This window comes from Acipenser ruthenus, chromosome 10, assembly GCF_902713425.1.
Source record: "Acipenser ruthenus chromosome 10, fAciRut3.2 maternal haplotype, whole genome shotgun sequence".
NCBI classification, from domain to species: Eukaryota; Metazoa; Chordata; class Actinopteri; order Acipenseriformes; family Acipenseridae; genus Acipenser; species Acipenser ruthenus.
In genome coordinates, this window is record NC_081198.1 from 11877265 (window position 1) to 11897124 (window position 19860).

Consider the following 19860-nt stretch of genomic DNA (forward strand, 5'->3'; position numbering starts at 1 on the left):
AAAGAAAGGAAAAATCCAGTTAAAAAAATAAATAAAAAAAAACACTTCTTTGGTCCTTAGAAGTATCATTACAGTATACACACATTTACTATCCAGTGTCTCTCAACATGTTTCAACAAATGTTTTCCTCATGTATGCTGGATGTTTTCGTGTTTCCAGAATTAAGGAAATATGTTCCCTGGAGTAGACCAAGGTTCTACTTTGAGAAACATGTTCAAGACAATATTTGCCTTTAGCCAATCAGGAGAGACTATGTGAGCATGAGTCATCGATCATGTGAATATGGAAGATGGTGACTTCTACAGAAGTTGACATGGTTTGGAATCAATCGTTTTATATACAAGCTGATGCATTGTAGTGTCATTGCGGGGTATTAAGATTATGGTACACTCCTCTCTCCTCGCAATTCAGGATCCACTCTCTTGTCCACACAACTTATCCTGTGCTTTCCCCTTCTTTTACAAAGTGTTAGTGCAATTATAAGTGCAGCACCACTCAGTGCAATAATGCTTTCCTCCATTTTTGGAGCGTGCAGCAGGAATGATAACATGCTGCTTAATTTTTTTTTTTAAAGAAACATGTTTCCACTTGTATGCTGGGCTTCAGGAAAATAAGCCATTTATTGACAAATGACACACACATGTTAAGTGTCAGTGGTCAAGCATGACTTGTGAAAACATAAGTACTTGCAAGCTCCGGAAGAAAAAGAGCACTGTATTGTTGAAGGCAGGTGTCATCACACATTTAGATTTTATGAAAGGGTCAGTCACAGTCTCCATCTATAGTGGTACTGTACATGGAGGATACTGTATCTCGGAGTTCAGGTGAATGGACAAATCTTTAGTGGTTTTAAACTAAAATGAAATATGAACGTGTTAAATTGACCACTTAAATGCATAGCATCAAAAAGCTCAGTGCTAAACCATGTTACTGTGAAATAAACAAAACAGGTCAGGTACTGCATACAATTCCAGGCCTGGTCATCATCATAGAAACAGCCAGATATTTGCTCCTTTCCCAAGGAAAAAAAATCCCAGCATTCCAACTTCAGGTCAAGCTAATTATGGTACTTGCTTTACATCCTTTTAAATATGTAACTGCCATTGATGCCCAGTAGACATATTCTGCAGTACTTTTGACCTCTGCTCAACTCCACGTTTCTTTTCAAATACATTTCTTTTTTTTTACCTTTTGAATTAAAAAAAAAAAAAAAAAAAAGGACGACTCTGGGGGAGGAATAGGCCTTTTTATAAGTGACATATGTCAACGTACAGTTAAATCTCTCATTTAAGCAGGTGTAGCCAATCAAAATCAACAGCTTTTCATATCCAACATCCAAAGGCAAATTTTCTTTGGAGGAATAATACAAACAAAAACTCAAATATAAAAAGGATAATACAGATGCCAGTTATATTTAAAATTATTTATTTAGAAAAAATTCACAAGGTAAGTTAGGGCCCAGGAGACCAATCAAAGACAAAATCAGGACAACACACCATCTCAGGTGAGGTATATTCATTAAAAACTGTAGCAATACATTTGTGCTGAAGCAAAATCCTCTACTGGAAACAGACTGACATCCACTGGATAAACGTGTGCAGTCAGCAATGGACCACGATTAATTGACACTAAGAGACCTGTGTAACCTGCACAGCATCTCTTACAAAACAGCAGCGCACATCAGTAAAGATAAAAAAAATAATACAATCTCTGAAGCCAAGAGAAAACATGAAAATCAGTGCACAGTTTAAATGAATGAGCCTGGTGGTACTGTCTCCTTCTCTTTCAAAACAAAGGATAGCTATTTTCGGATCGTGGGGGAGCCGTTATTGTAGGTGTTTGCATCACAGGAAACCCGTGGCCATTTTAAACAATAGCTTTAATGGCCTGCTTCCCTTGCATGGCAAGGGACCCAACACCTCATCCAATACATTCCTAGAATTTGTTTCAACCAGGTTATTAATATTTATCAGAAGTGACAATTAGTTTAAATGTATTCAAAACAATTGAAAAAAAGTCACTTTCCCCACCATGCCCACCTGGTATAAGCTGAGCAGAGCACCGGAACCCATCTCCTTGTGTGCCTCATTCTAGACAGGCATGTTGATGACAGCTTATTCAGCCTGTGTATCAGGACAGTGAAATCGGATGCACTTTCTAAAAAAGCATACAACTGTAAATGGGAATTTGCAGCCCACTGTAAAAGTGTAGACAACACACAGGATAAAACACACATACAAAAAGAAAAACAGGACACAACAGGCCTAGCTCCTTTTTAACATGGCTCTTTGCACAGCTGTGTAAACTAAAGCATCGGCACAAAGGCTATGGGGGTGGGGGCACAGGTAAGGCATCTGAGGCATTGTGCTTTTTTACAGCACTCTACTGCAATTTAAAGCTCAAGCAGCTACCGTTGCATCTAAATCAATTTCTAAAGCCACAGTACAATTCCAGAATGCCCATGCTCTTTTAAAAAAAAAAAAAGAAAAAATTGAAGACACCAATGTTAATTCAGAGATTTTGTGAAACCGCATGCTCATGCAGCCCTGCGCAGTTCACAAATGGTTATGGAAATGCAATGCTTGTTTTAAATGGTCGGGTTGAGGGGTGGTCTCAGTTCATCTGTCCATACATTTAGTTGAAGGACCACCCTAGAACATACAGAACACAGCCTCTTAACTATATGGCTGTAGAGGGTTGTGAACGTGGAAACACTATTGTACAAAGTTCAACAAGACAACATTTTGGCTACCAATTTCAATCTTTAAGAGCAACTAATGGATTTACAGACCAAGGATTTTTTTCCCCCTTTCTCTAATGTTTTATGCTTGTTAAAACAGAGATTACGAAATATTCAGTTTAGAATGCCAAGTGTGTATTGGACAAAACATAGTAAAACTGTCCCAGAATGACAGAGAACAGACATGTATAACTCATTATTCCATAAAATAATATCAAAATTGCTTTAAAATCATGAAATGCATGATTTTTATAACTTACTTCATGACGCCCCCTCTTCTCTCCTTGGGTGCATTAGAAAGTTATGACTAATATTTGAAAATAATGTCTGAAAACAGGCATGAGATAGGAGTGGGCAGATTGTAATGGATTTTACAGCAGGATTGTGTGTGTAAATGTCAAGTTATTTTTTTTATTAAATGTAAATACACTTCGGAAATAATCACTGTATACTAGAGCTGCATAGAAAATCAGGTGCAGACAACCAGGTGAGGGTTGCTGCTGTTGATTGGGCTCATTTACCGTTCCAAGAGAAACAAGTGAAGAAACAGCTGCTTGGGTTTGTGTGGATTGCTGTTCTCCAGTCTAAGGCAGCAAACCCAAGCAGCTGTTTTTTCACTTGTGTAATTTGGAATGGTAAATTATCCTGATTAACACCAATGCCCCTAACCTAATTGTCCGCGCCTGGTTTCTGTGGAGAGCTCTATCCAAATAAATCGGTTTGTGCAGCACTGTATATATTTAATTAGTTGTTAGCACCAAGAATATTTTTGGGGAGTTACATACATTATAAAAAAGTACCCATGGCTCTCTGCTGAGTGAAGTTCAGTGTGACCAGAGCAGATAGGCGAGCTTGCCATAGGCAAAGCCCAGCATCACTTGTTAATGTTAAGACTGAGCAAAGCTACGACAATGTGTACACTACACTGACAGCGAGGAATGTAAAAACAACTGAACAAAGCGGATCCTGTATTCCACAACCTGCATAAAGAAAATGTTGCAGAACTGAAAAGCACTTCAACCTTATAAAGGAGACACGCTAGAGCTCCTGCGAGACAAGAGGATGGAAATACACATTATAAATGCAAGTCTGGTCACACACAATCTTTCATCTCAAACAATTGTGTGTGTGGTTTCTACAATCCTGACAGATAGCATCAGGGAACAGGACAAGGGCTAGGAATAGCATGACACTGCCATACCTAAATCTATTCCTTTATCTGAATACATTTACTGCTAGGAACCTTGAAATGTATTTGTGTTTCTAAAATATCTTGCTTTTTAAAACACTGTTTGCTTCACATTTAAAAAAACAAACCTGATAAAAAGCAGTAACTTCAAACTTAACCCCCTTGCCTAAAACACCACAACCTGTAGAAGTAATGAAACAATAATTGTCCTTCAAATAACAGAGCTGTTTTGGATTAAACATTGGATGATTCCAACTATGAACACAGCATTGGCAGGGTCTAGCATTGGCAGCATGGTGGCAGCTATAGTTTGCCAACGGCAAACAGCAGTCTACAGTAAGCAGAACTCCCTCCCTAAACTGAAAAAAAAGTGTTCTGCATTCAGATACGGGGGCTAGAATGGAAGCATGCACATGTATGTTCAGAGTTTATCTTTCTTTAAGCCGAATGATGCCACAAGGAAAGGCTAGAGGGCATGTTGCTAAGAAACACAGTCTACAGCAAGTAACTTCATTACACACCAATACAACAAATCTATCAGTGAGTGACTAATGAGAGATGCCATGTTGAGCAGATAAATGGCTAAACAATATGCTGCATTTTTAGTTATCTGTTCTAGATAGCACACATATAAAGTATCCACTATGGAGCCCAAGGAATTTGTGGTGGAAGTCAAAAGGTTAAAACACAGAATGGTCATCATGGACTTAAAGTACTATAACCTTCCGACCATTCTACAATACAAAAAGACAAGATCTGCTTTCATCTGACCAAACAAATGCACAATGATGAAAAAATGGTGAAGGTCAGGTAAGCCCGTTACATTATTATTTCCAACTCGCACAAAAATAGTGGTCAATCAACAAGTGCCAAGGTGCTCTAAATTAGCCTGTGCTAAATAACATTTACACGTCTCTCTCATGACATCATGTCTGTTGCCAGCAGCTCATTCAGAACATGTCTCCAGAGCTGCACCCACAGCCTCCGTCGGTCTGCTTGTGAGACACAGAGTCAGCTGGAGAGGGGCTCCATGGTCTAGACTCCACACCTGCGTCCTGATTAAAAGTGCTGTTCTCCTTATGGAATTCAGCAAGTTACTCTGCATTGACAAATAAATATACAAGTTAACACTAAAGTGATCGCCGTCCCCTTCTACTTTGTCCTTAGCGTTTACCAAATATCAAGTCAGCTTTCCAATGGCTCATGTTAAACAAATCTATAAATTTGTTTTGTAAATTTACCGACTCATACCAGTCACTCAGGCTTGCATTCAAAACGGCCGTGGTACTGGAAAAAGCGCATACTTCACAGAATTAGTTTCCCGTTGACCACTTCTTAAATAGGCTTTTATTTAACCCCAGCCGCCAAAACAATAAAGGCAGCTACCTACCTGGAGCAGCTTAGACAGAATACTATTTTAATATACTGTAGTATTTCCCTTATGCAACTCCATCGATTCAGTTAATGCCACGCAGGGACTACCCTTTCTGTCAGCAAAAATCGGTACACATGCTGATCTCCAGACTGGTGGCTTAAGCACCAGTTGTTATTAGTCAAGAACTGCAGACCCAATTTCTTCATATCTGCAGGATCTACAGTAGCATCTCACTATACTCAGCGGAAGCTGGTCTTAACGCCCATTTAGCCCATCAGGAAACCCCAAGCATGGTACCAGCACACACACAAAAAAAAAAAGAACCCTGAATTGCACGAGACATTGACAAATAAAGCTTGGTACCAAGAGGCCAAACTGGTAGATTACAGTAGAGATGGAACTGTAACCAACAAACAAGATGCATGCACTGCCGGTCAGACAACAGCTGTTAATTCCCCATCTATACAGTTATTAAATATGCAGTTATAATTCACTTGGATTCTTAAACACAAGAGGCTTAATTCGGCTGACCAGGCAGTTTTTTAAACTCTAATGCCTCTTTTCCACTGTACAACCGAGCCACGCCAGGGACGTACCGAGCCCTCATGGTGCAATTAAGGGGAGCCTGGGTTGTTTTTCCACTGCAGAACCGAGCCGTGCTACTGACGTCACACGGAACAATTAATTACCTCAGTCTGCCAAAAGATGAACAAACAAATGGTGTTCAAAAATTAATAGACCAAAAGGTACAGCTGTATCTTGTATCGCCATATTTTGTAAATATAGTTAGGAATGTCTTTATAATACACAAAAGTTACTGATTTATATAGTTCAGTTAGTTCTGTTGAAGGGGAAAAAAGGATGTTTTAAAATGATTTGCCAAAGATATCCTGTTTAAGGATAGTTGTTTTTTCTAGTTTTTTGTTTGGGTGATTAAAAAAAAAGAAACTGCGCGAGCTCAACGACAGCTGTAATCGTATGGTACAGCTGTTTAGTATTTTGTTTGACTTTTTGTAAATAAGTTTAGAATTGTTTTATTAATTTTTTTATTCTCCTTTATATTAATATAATAAAAGGTCAAGGATGAGAAATTCGGTACAAATTTTGTGTTTGTGAGTGTGTGAGTTAAGTGTACCGTACCTGCAGTTTATGTCCATTTGCTTCAAATTGTCAGAAATTCGATAATAAACTCATTTCTGACGCACGACTGCAGATCTTCCTGAACACTTCTATCTGCCCACAGAGAAACTAGAGTCTGCACTTCCTCAGCGTCCCAAGGATGTACTCTTCCTGCATCACGCTCGCTGTCTGCCATGCTTGTTTTTCTTTCTGGAGTGTACGGACTAATGCAACGTAATGACGAAAATCCTTAACCCCGCCACTGGCTCGGCTTGGCTCGCAGCCGGATTCAGATGTCTTGAGGCTGGAGTTTTACGGTTTGGTTCTCATTCAGCTCGATAAATAGCCAGTTGAGAAACACCTGTACCCATACGGGGTCGTTTGTGCCAGTGGAGAAGGGGTACAAGAATATATTCTGGTGGGAAAGGGCCGCTCATGATGCTAGCAACTACTAAAAGAGAACCATTAGCTCAAAATACCCCAAGGGCAGCAGTAGTATGCACAGTACTTCTTTTAGAACAGGATATCACAGTCTGGGTCAAAGTAGACAGTAGTCCATGGCCCAATGCACCACATGAATGTCAGGGACCTGTAAACAAGAAGCACAGTAGACAAAACATCTCATTTTGCAAGCTGTCCCCATTAAGCAAGGTTTGCAAAAATGGTTACACAAAATTGACAGTTAAATCTAAACTCTATTAAATCATAGAGCAGGTCAAAATATTATCCTTTCCAAAGCATATGAATGAACCTAATGAAGAAAAAAAAGTTTCCCAGTCATTGTATGTAATGGAACCTGTAGTAAAATGTCTGAAGTAAAAACAATTAAATATTTACTGAGGTATACACTAAGCCGCATATCCACTCACATCGAGAGGAATTAATTTAGAAACGGAACAGTAGAAAGTTGTAATCAGCTTCGCTTACAGAACCTTTGCATGATCCTGGACTAAACCACTTCAGAATGTTCAGTCTACAAACACAAAACCTTTTGACAAAATGTGCATCTACATTTAAAGACAGTTTATGGCAAGTCCTAAAGTGTGTTTTAGCCTCAGATTTGTAAACAAGCCTCAAGGTGGTTGTTACTAACTTAAACTGGTCATTATAGCGGGGCTCCCGAGTGAGCATCCAGTAAAGGCGCTCCGCGCGGAGTGCAGGATGTGTCCTATAGCCTGGAGATCGCAGGTTCGAATCTAGGCTATGTCACAGCCAACCGTGACTGGGAGTTCCTAGGGGGCTGCGCACAATTGGCTGAGCGCTGCCCGGGTAGGGAGGGCTTAGGTCGGCAGGGGAATCCACGGCTCACCACACATCAGCGACCCCTGTGGCCGATAGGGCGCCAGTGGTTCTGCAGTGGAGCCGCCAGATCTGTGTTGTCCTCCGGCACTATAGGTCTGGTGGCATTGCTGTGGATATGCAGTGCAAAAAATGACGGCTTGGCAGGAGCACGTTTCGGAGGACGTGTGTTCCAGCCTCCATTTCCTGAGTTGGCGGGGGGGTTGCGAGCGGTGAGCCGAGGATACAGATAATACTTGGGCATGCTAAATTGGGGAGAAAAAACCAGGGTAAAAAAATTGGCGACGACTAAATTTATAAAAAAAAATAAAAAAAAAACAAAAAACTGGTCATTATAAGGAAAAACAAGGCAGCCCAGTGCTCTCTGCAGTGTAGAAACTTCAGACCTTATGATAACAATCAGAATGAGAACATGGAAGGCTGCCATCTTGGCACGGTAGAGCCTGCGAGTATGAAGATGTTGTGGCGTAATTAAACCTTGAGATTTTAATAAAACATTTTTTTTTCTCAACAGCAGCCAAAGAATGCCATTTATTATTTATTATGGAGGGCTGTACATCCAGTTCTGTCTGTGCTATCTGATTTGTAGGGGAGAGGAGGGGTTGTGGGATACAAGCAATTATCTTTTCTGTCTGGTACGCAAGTTCAAATGTTACACAGAGCCACCTCTGTCCAGACCTAAACAAGTTTACTTTGGTGCAAATCGAGACTGGTAGTTAAATCAATGCATGCATACAATAGGTTTTTTATTTTTATTTTTTTATGACAGTACAAAGTAACTAAACACTGTAGGTAAGTTGCTTACTTCAGGCAGCAGTGTGGCGTAGTGGTTAGGGCTCTGGACTCTTGACCAGAGGGTCGTGGGTTCAATCCCAGGTGGGGGACACTGCTGCTGTACCCTTGAGCAAGGTACTTTTCCTAGATTGCTCCAGTAAAAACCCAACTGTATAAATGGGTAATTGTATGTAAAAATAATGTGTAAAAAATAATGTAATTCTATGTAAAAATAATGTGATATCTTGCAACCATTGTAAGTCGCCCTGGATAAGGGTGTCTGCTAAGAAATAAATAATAAATAAACAATATAACCCATTTCAGTTTTAAAATGATTAAGTCACTGAGCAAGAGTTCTATGGAATAAATCCAATTAAAAACACTGAAGGGCCATTCAGTGTTACAGAGCAGGTTAGTACAAAAGAAACAGCACTCCTACACTACTGTAGTTCATGTGCAACAGCTTGTTAATGTAACAACACTGCATGCCCTTGAAATTACTTAAAAACTACCAGCTGTATGTCCACCCATGATAAACCAAGTCTGTTCAAAAAAGTTTTGTTGAGTTCATTTTAATTCTGTGGAGCACTCTGAAATAATGTAACGATAGTGGTGTCCTGTCCTTTGAACATTTCTGAAGATCAGTAACAAAAACGTTACTGGAAAAAACCCACAATATTCTTTTTAATTCCTAGAAAAAAGCTCCTTACACCTTGAACAGTTATAGTTTAACTTAAAATGAAAAGGACAACTGTGACTGCGCACATTTATCTGACTGTAATCCAACCGATCCATAAAAGATCATCATTAGGTACAGTATGTTAATATTTGCCCCAAGGTAACCAGTTTAGCACATAGTGGAAACACCAGCACAGGTTACCTGACACAACACTCTTAATAATGACAGTGCTGCAACAGTGAATTATTAACCCTCCTGGGGGCTGTTCCAATGGGTTAAGGTGAGGTTGCCCTTGCAAAGCAGATATCAAGAAATCTTGTTCTTCATTTACCAGGAGAGCGGACTGACCCAAGCTTCATAAAAGCACCTGACCCAGTAAATGCCATGAACAAAAAAGTGAGTTGGAATAGCTAGCTTGAGTCACACAGCACTCGGGCATAGCCGCCTTCCTGATTAACTGCAACTATATGGTTTCCGAAATGACACTGACACTGGAATCTCCAGAAATGGTCGGAATGTCTTTATCCCTTCCTTTATATCCGAACTGTCAATTACAAAATGGCTACAATATGTTCAAGATATATTTACAAATTGGTGGCACACTCTTAATTGTCAATTTTTAGATAACAGAGAAAAGCATACAAAGATGTGTTCAAATTTTTTTTAAAAAAATTAAAAAATAAATTCAGAACACAAGTTGATGAGCTTCAGACAATGTTTTTCAAAGCAAAAAAAATAAACAAAATACCAGCAATAACACAAAATCACAAAGGTATTTGCCAAGTTTTTAGTTGTTTTTTTTTAAAACACCTGAATCTCTGGCTACTTCCCCCATTCTAGCCATTATACAGATTTCTTCTCCGGAAAATAAGTGAAGCCACCACACACTGCTGATCCAAGAGGATACAGACAAGCGCTGGTGGTGGGAGTGCCTGCAGCTGTTCCACCTCTGCCAACGTATATGTAGATTCACTCAGCCTTTCAAAAGGCTGGCCTTTATTGACCTCTTCATTTACAAACGTGTTCTGTGCCAGTACTTGAATTCTGGGTTACTAAACACAGTGTCTCACACCTTGGTATCTATGTGACATCAGCTTGGTATGCAAAGCTTTTATCTCAAACAAACAAATCAGCATACACTCACAGAGGGAGGTGAAATTGTAGAGACCTGGGGAGTTAAATGGAATTCTTGAAATTAAACTCAGTATCAAGGAAGAAAACACCCTGCCACTAACACACATACACACACGTGCAAGAACAAAGACACACTCTGAAAAAATAAAAAATAAAAAAAGGCTTTACAAGGTATTACACAATATTGCCTTTCCTGGAATGGTACAAACCCCCAGAAACCCAAAACAAAGCTGTGAGCGCAGTCTGCCATCAAGCCGTCGGGGTGTCGATTCCCACAACAGAGCAACAGTTACCTTTCTATCTGCCTGGAACCTCTCCATGTCTCATCATCTTCTCTTCCCCTTTCATCCCCTGCCAACAAAATCGGCAGATGCCATCTTTTATAGGCCACGACTGCAATTGCTGATCGTTATTGCTGACGTCTTTGTCCAAGAACTCTCTAATTACCCAGCGTTGAAGACCTTGCAAGCAATTCCCATATTCCATTTACACAAACAAGGGAAAATGCTTGTTAGCTTTCCATTGTTTTATCTGTCCTGTAAAAGTAATCAATTTCCCAGGCAGCAGAAACACTGTAATGAAGAAAAGTAATTGATAAACTGTTAACTCACTATGTTAATAATTCACTACATTTCAACTTCCGCCATCTTCAGACAGCATGGTAGAAATAGCTAGGTAGACTCTTGTTTCAGTTTAAAAGTTACATGCTTGAATGATTAATTGTTGACACTTTCAGAAAATTTGCAAGTACTGTACATTTTTTTTTATTATTACTGTATGCAGCGCTGTTTCCGGTCCCAAGAATGTATGCTTCAAATGAACATCAGTAAAAAGCATTACTCAACACCCCCTCTATGTAAAACTAACATGCACACAATTGGCAATGGGCATGTTAAACAATGCAGCTATTTGTCTGGCTAATTGGATTGCTCTAGCAGATTAGGACCGTCAACAGGTTTTAAAAAGCCTTGAGGTGCAGGGAGAGGGGGAAGATCAATGTAACTTTCTCTATTATTATTTATTTATTTCTTTCTTTCTTTCTTTCTTAGCAGACGCCCTTATCCAGGGCGACACTTGTTACAAGACATCACATTATTTTTACATACAATTACATTATTTTCATTTATTTTATTTTTTTTACACATTATTTTTACATACAATTACCCATTTATACAGTTGGGTTTTTACTGGAGCAATCTAGGTAAAGTACCTTGCTCAAGGGTACAGCAGCAGTGTCCTCGATCAGGGATTGAACCCACGCCCCTCCGGTCAAGAGTCCAGAGCTCTAACCACTACTCCACACTGCTGCCCTACTTCTCTGAGTCATATAGGGGAGGAAGATGGTAGTGCTATACTGTTTGGGAAATCACACAAGATCAGTAAGTAAGGGATATAAATCTAGCCAATTCTGAACTCCCAAACATTTGAAGCAGTTAGAATGAACAAAGAGAACACTCTCCGATTAGAAACTGTTATGTGTGGAGGAGGGGGAGGGGGGGGGGGGGGTGTCTTTCTGTCAGAGGCATTTTAAAGATCTATTCAGTTTTTGAATGAAAGAGGCCTATTGTTTTACTTTAAAGTGCATGTCTGTGCTTGAAATGAAGAGCCCTGAATGTAGTTCCCATGTGTAATATAGCTGTAAATGTATTACTTTTGAGGTTACCCATGAACCTACTGTGATATAAAAAAATTAGCTGTATCAGTACTTGGGTTTTCTCATCAAAAATGATTTGTCTAATTAGCTGTTACAGCTGCATTCCCTCTCTGTAAACCATTAGGGCAAAGCTGTAAAATCCACAGGGAGCTGCATGACTGGACCATGACAGAGCTCAACCTAATCTACTCCCATTACCTCATACATTCTTTAAATAAATATGAACAATGACAGCTTTGACATTTCACATGTGAGTTGTCTAAGCATGTCTAGGGCTGTGACATATAACATTATCTTTACTGCTTATAAGATATGCAAAGCAATGATATAGTTCTCTATGTGGAACTTTGCCTCAGAAAAGCTCCTGCAACAGCAATAACAGAACAAACAAGGAATCACCACGTACGCAAGTAAGTAAGTAGACGTCAGAATCTGTCTATGAATATTTCTTTGTAGTGCCTTTAAAATGACACAATGCAGAAAAAAAAACAACTGCATTTCTGTTCATTTACAAAATGTGCCATGATGAATTCTGCTTGGGGATATGGATTCAATTCCTTAAAAAAAAAAAAAACGAGAACATAAACACAGCAACAATTTATGTAAACAAATCGGATTAGGACATTTGTTCATTTAAGGTAGTCTCGCCAAACTAAGACAAAAAATGACACCTTTATAAAGCGCTGTAAGCCCCTTGGCTTAATGAACACATTACTTTTTCAAGTATTCAAGAAAATGTTTGCATAGGACAGGATTATGGTTGTACTGGGAGCTTTCAAGATAGAAGCTTACAATACCTTCAAGGTCTAAAGAGACGACAGGCCACAAAATGCTTGGATAGGAGATCGGGATGTCACAGCAACCTTGGCTATGGTACACCTGGATATCTGTCCAAAATAAATCCCACATGTTTATTCCCTCTTAACACCCTTTATTTGATAATGGTTTGACAGTTTGAACACAAGTCTAACACCTGGCTTCTTCCAGAGCAATCACGATGGTCAATAACACATTGTATAAATACTGTACCAATCAACAAAGGCATTCATTTCATACAATCCACTTCATTAATTGATTTGCTCCAAGGGTTTTCAAATCACCGTAAATCTCCCGACATGGTGAGAACAACGACAGAAGATGACACTCTATGTTGAGAGCAGCTGGCTAGAGTTTCAATGAAACATTTTCTTGAGCACCTTCAGTGAACTGTAAAGAACACTACCCAGACACACACTATTTCTGCCTACAACACATATGAATGACAATTACAGTTGAAGTATTTATTTTTTACAAAGTACTTAAAAAGATAAATTCCCTTACACAGTAGGCCTCCTACTATATAAACACCTCTAGTTATATTACTCAACACATTTCATTTTGAAAAAAGCTTGCTCTTGAACAAAATTGGATCCAGTTACAAAACATAATGACATATGTTCTTACCACTGTACCAATGATTGACTACCCCAAATCACTCTGGGTTTCTCACAGCATCATCCATTATCTACATTTTAAATAAACAAGACGATGAAGCAATCTTTGCAGGTATTAGTTTGCATTTGTTGTGCTATTTTGTCCTCCCTGTTGCTGTTTTTTCTTTTTATTTTGTATTTGCGAAAGTCTTTACATATGTCCAACAATATGTACCAAGGATGTAAATGGACCAGTGTTCCTGCACACACACACACACACACTCTGAACCACTACCGTGTTAATCTTCCCGCAAAGTGCAGTCATTGTTCATCACAAGTAAATTATTTCCAGCAATTTGCAAAACTGAAAATGACAAAATGATCCTGTATTATTGTACGAGAAAAAAATGCCTTCCTACAGTAACTGGTAAGACACAGAACCCGTTCAATAAAAAGAAAGAGACGTAATTCATTTGTTGATAAAATCACTGCTTCATGCTATAATATAGTTTCATTTTGAATGCTCTCCAAAAAGAAAAAAAAGGTGAGACTTGAGTGCTTATAAAATCCATTGCTGTTTCAGATTTTCATGTCCTGAAAATTACATGACTAATTTTAGCTTTTCCCAGGATCGACTGCTATAGACATCCCCACAGCTAGTTTTCCTTATTTCTTTGAAGACAGTTCTTTGGTCTCATTTCACTCTGACCCTTTTCTCCAAGGTAGGGTTTGTCATACTCCTGTGGTGGAATATTAGAAATGCCTTCCAATGGTTCTTAGCAACTTCACTTGTTTAAAGCATCGCTGCCTCTACTTACAAATACTTTCTTTTTCAGTTAACGTACCTTGCGAAATCTTTTACTGAGATCCAGGAATGTTTCTGAATTCTTCATCGTGAAGATGGCTAAGCATTGGTCACAGTACCTTTTACAGTAAAGATATTGGGAGGCTCATCTCAGTAAACAGTTTGCATCAGGTTTAGCTCCTGCTGTGTCTAAAGTGGCTTGACAGATTTATCTTCTCATCTCCATTTACAGACAAATACTCACGTGGAATTAAAACTGCAAAGCACTTCAAAAGAAAAACATAGCTTGCAGGCACAGAGTGCTGATACTGTGCTTGAAATTAAAGGGATAATTATTCTAAAACATCTACTTCAACTGCACCCCTAGAATCCATTTTATTTTATGAATGAAATACAAAAAGACCCTGAAACATGCTTAAGATGCTTCTAAACACGCAGCCCAAAACACAGTTAGCCTTTCACATGCCTTGTAGACCCCCCAATATATTTTTCAACTTGGGGAAACATTGCTAACCCAGTTTCCTTTCTAAAATGTCCATACAGATGTTAGTGACTATTTACAGGCTCTTTGGAATGAAGGCTTTATCTCCACTTAAGGAGCCTTTATCATTACTGCATCACAGCAATTCAACCACACACAAACTGGGAGGTCCGAATGACAGTGTCTCTGTAAGAAAAAATACATCTGCAAACTAAAGAATCTGACATTCCTTGGATTCTACATAGTAGCCATACGAGACAGTAAGGGGAAGCTCACCAGACACATGTTTTACATCTGGTTTAAAGTTATCCCAATGCTCGATGAAGCACACACAAGGTTATTCAGGGGTCCTACATCATAAGAAGTTGACTGTGCCTGCAATTCCGTCAAGTCAGACAGGACTAGACAGAGCACATCCCTGTGTCGTTTACTTCCATGAATTTGTAAGCTAAAAGGAGACATGAATTAGGACATATAGTACAACCCTTAAGTAATCAAAAGGAAAAGAACAAAGCTCAACCAGCACATTGTTAGCCTTTACTTAACTACTTTTTTAAAAAAAATAATTTAGTCATTGCCAATTAGTTTTTATTATTTTCTCCCCAATTTGAAATGCCCAATTATTTTTAGGCTCAGCTCACCGCTACCACCCCTGCGCTGACTCGGGAGGGGCGAAGATGAACACACACTGTCCTCCGAAGTGTGTGCCGTCAGCCGCCCACTTCTTTACACTCTGCAGACTCACCGTGCAGCCGCTTCAGAGCTACAGCGTCGGAGGACAACGCATCTCTGGGCAGCTTACAGGCAAACCCGCATGGGCCCGGCCAGACTACAGGGGTCACTGGTGCGCGGTGAGCCGAGGACACCCTGGTCGACCTAACCCTCCCTCCCCCTGGGCGACGCTCGGCCAATTGAGCGCCGCCCCCTGGGAGCTCCCGTCCACGGTCGGCTGTGGAATAGCCTGAATTCGAACTCGCGACGTCCAGGATATAGAGCGCATCCTGCACTCTAGCGAGTGCTTTTACTGGATGCGCCACTCGGGAGCCCATTAACTTCTTTTTTTAAACAGAACTACTATATTATAGACCAACAAATTGAGACTCATCCGATAGACAATACATCCCACTTCAATGCTCAGTCCCACAGCCAGACATCTCATATTAGCATCAGAAACGTATTGTGTATCGCAAAATCATCCAACAACACTAACTGTCCCACACTCTCAGAATGCGAATCATAACACTGGCTGAACTCTGGAAAAGAAAAGGCAGACTGTGCGCAAGTACACTGTGGCTAGCAAAGTGCAATTTCACCAGGACTAAACATGACGTTTAGGTTTTACAATTTGACACTACATTTTCAAAGGATCTCCCTTTCCCACTTGCCATCACATAAATGGTTACAAAAGAATGCAACTGTAAATCCAATCACTTATGTGCAAAGTTAACTATATACCCAAATAAAAAAAAGAAAATAAAAAAAGAACGACAGGTAGGTAGCGCAGTGCCCCCCCCACCCACCCACCCCCCAAAAAAACAAAAAAAAAACTCCCACACAACATTGCTTCCCATTGGTTAATCCAATTAAATCATAAAATTCTAGATGCTTCTTTTAAATTAGATTCCAGCCCTTAAGCAGCTGCATAAACAGTTACTGAACCAAGGCCAGGCCACGTGATCCACTCCCACCAAATAGCAACCCACGCCAGGGCTTATTTTAAGGAATCTTTCCAGCAGTCCTGGAGACTGCCTTCAGAGGCGTGGGATGGGGTCGCAGCAAAAGAGGAGCTTGCTTACCCTCATACATTACATCCTTGCCTAAATATACTCTGTCCCATTGACAGTACATGCCATGCACTACAGAGTAAGGATCTAATGTATCATTTCCAAGCAAGAACAGAAAGAAGATCCCCATTGCATAGCAATTGAGTCCACAGTCACAAGCTCCTCGGCACTGCGACACCGTAATCACCCCACAGACATGCAGACATCCCCGGGTTTATCACACTTCAGCTCACCTCTTTCATCTGAATAATCAGCAGGTCTGATACCAATCAACATCACTGCAGAGACAGGGTGCAGACAGGGAACGCACAACTCATCAAAACTATGAGCTCTTCAGAACAACTTGAATGTCTTCAATACGTACCACAACACTTAGGCAACGACACAACAACTCATAGTCCTGAGAGTGTTTTTGTGTAATGGACAACGTAAAGTTGATCTGTAACATTTAAACATTTATAGGACCACAAATAGCTGTTTGCTTTTGGTCATGAATTACACTACACATCTCATTGCAGACTCATTAAGGAACATTGACTAAGACGAAGGAGCTGCCAGAGGTAACTCAAATCGAGGCCTCAGGTCCTGAAGATTCCCCTGATGAACGAAAGCCAAGGAGCATTTTCTGTGGGCAGATAACTCTTGTAATGATAAGAAATGATAACTGTAGCTGTGATTCGCCGGATTACTGTCTCGAGAAAGAAGCACTTAAAAAGATAACTACAGTAGGGAGACCTTTATTTTTTCTTCCACAAAAGAGAAATCCAAAGTATGCATCAAGCCATTTTTTTCTTTTTAAAGCACTTTTTTTGCACTTTGATTTTATCAGAGTGTCTTTTAAACTTAAATTTGTTTAGTCTAAATGCAGTCATCAGATATTCATATGAAATTACAAATCACACATAGACTGGCAATATGTGGAAATGGGCTGGAGATTCTCATCAGCAGTTACTTAAAATTAAAGGACAATGTGACCTGACGGCTACGTCAGTTTAGTTTTTGCTTGAAGGGATATTATTATTATTATTATTATTATAATTATTTGCAGACGCCCTTATCTAGACCGACTTACAATTGTTACAAAATATCACAGTACAAAAACTCACATTACAAAATATCACTGTAAAGTATCACATTTCAGAATATCACTTTACAGATAAGAGCAGTTGTAAACTACAATAAAATCAGTAGCAGAAGACCAAATTCAAATAAGAGCAAAACATAGAGAATACAGTAAATAATTACATGCAAGAGCAGGTTCCACTAAGAGCAGTTAACTTATATGAAAGCTATTTGCTTATACGAGTAAAGTCCAGTATGAGCATGTAGTAAGTACAATGAATGCATGAGAATAATTTCGAGAAAGAGCAATTATAAAATATAGGAAGTAGATACAATTAGAACAGTAGTTGAACACGGCAAGGCATGGTGCAGTTCAGTGCAAGTACAAGCTGATGCAAGTACTGGTATGATTGGGTGCCACATAGTCCAGTATAGTCGAGAGTTGTGAGGTATGTTTATTAACACTGTTAATCTGATCAAATTTTATTTGTGAAACTCTAGTCCCTATTTTCATTTCTACACTACAAAAACATTTTCAAAAAGGGATTCTTAATGAACTGGAGGACTAAAATTAGAAAAGTTAAAAAAAGAACCACCAATGTCACCAACAGCAATCAATGTGCTACAGTATCGTTCAGAGTCGTTGCATTTAAAAATTACTAAAAACAAAATTCAAAAGGCTCAAAGGTACTATTTCTGCATACAGAATGCCTCTAAGCAGTTGCATAATATGAATGTGAGACAATGAAGATTCTTTGGCCAAAATCCAGCTGTTTTTTGCACTGGCAACTAGTCACTATTTACCCAGGAGACTATGGATTAGAGCATAAAAGAACACTTCATACCTCAGGCTGTTCCCAGTACCAGGCAGACTGGAATGCAGGATTAGCAACACCTATGGTTGAGCAGCATGCTGGCATGCCACTGTGGTGCTGATCAGGGACAGAGTGAAAAATAAACACTTACAGTACTATAGGTACTGAAATCAGGTGAGCCACTGAAATCCTTAAAAAAAAAAAAAAGAGACCCCAAAAATGGATGCACCATAAAGTGCAACAGTTTAGCTTAAAACAGATTTTTCGGAGGGGGTCATCGCAGAAGCTGTTCATTGTTTCCTTTTCAGTTTGAAATTGAAGAGCTGATATATAATATTTTTCAATATAATATGTTTAAAATGCAGTGCTCCAAATGGCTAATGATGAAGACAAATCACCACTTACACCTAACAAACCACATAGATACCAGTGGGACTAGTGGTCTGGAATAAAACAACACATTAAATAAAGTACAATGTCCATGCTCATTACAACAGAAATGTGTAAAGTAAGACTGAATCTTTCTAACTCGTCTTTCAGATGAATGAAATGCATTCCATTCAGTGTGCTATATATGGCCGTTGCTAAAAAAGAATGCACTGGCTGATCCTTCTTGTTACTGTACTGCCAGCAGCACTATGTGAGATATACTTGGGCTCAAGCCAGGTGCTACGATACTGTAGGGTATAATAAACTGTCGCCACCCTCTCCGCCACTCATTGATTTAGCCAAAACACTCGCAGCTTAGCATTTACACAACAGAACAGCACAAGTTATTAGTCTCCCACCTACAGTATGTAGATGGGTTGACACTTAGCAGCACCCTGTCCAAAGCAGTCTTTTGTTATTACTCCAAATGTATTCTATTCTGATCCCCCAGTGTGCAACAGTCAATTTGTAACTGCTCTACAATTTTACCTTTAAATCCACCGTACGTAGCTAATGCAAATTCTGAAACAAATGGTGTGTACAGAAAAGATTAAAATAATCCTGTATGAAGAAGTGTATTGTTAACCTCCATTAGTTAATATTTCTACACAAGGAGACTCCTGGCACTTAGCTTTTGGTTCTGGTTCACATAGCTCATTTTGTGGTCTACTGATTAACAACTTGCTGAGGTAATTACACAGCAAATTTAGAGGCCTGTGTTCAGGGCATTCTTGGAACTGAATTGGCTGTAATCAGGTACATGGTTACTGTAGGTCTGTGAGAACCTAGCATCAGGGCTTCAAAGGATCGGAACCAGGCTCTGCAAAAGGTAGTCGCAAGTGCAGTCTTGTTGGTCTTGGGACATGGGATTAATGCTGTGTGTTTGCCTCTCTGCATTAGCCATGTCATTTGTTTCAGCTGGGTCTCAGGGATGGGGGTGGTATTTTGTAATTAAATTTCATGCGTTAGTTCAAGTTCACCCTAATGATGTACAGAGCCATTTCTTCTAGTAGGGCAGACCCCCCCCCTTGAATTATGCTCTTGAATTATGAAAGAATGCAAGCTCATATTATCTGTACCTTTTAGCAATACAGTCCATCATGAAAGAC

At 39.5% G+C, this 19860-nt stretch overlaps 1 protein-coding gene across 1 annotated transcript in view; it reads right to left on the minus strand.

Annotated features, from left to right (window-relative positions):
* Positions 1-19860, minus strand: part of LOC117412235 (laminin subunit gamma-1-like) — a 60886-nt gene that overhangs the window by 23818 nt on the left and 17208 nt on the right. The gene's annotated exons all lie outside the window — the stretch shown is intronic.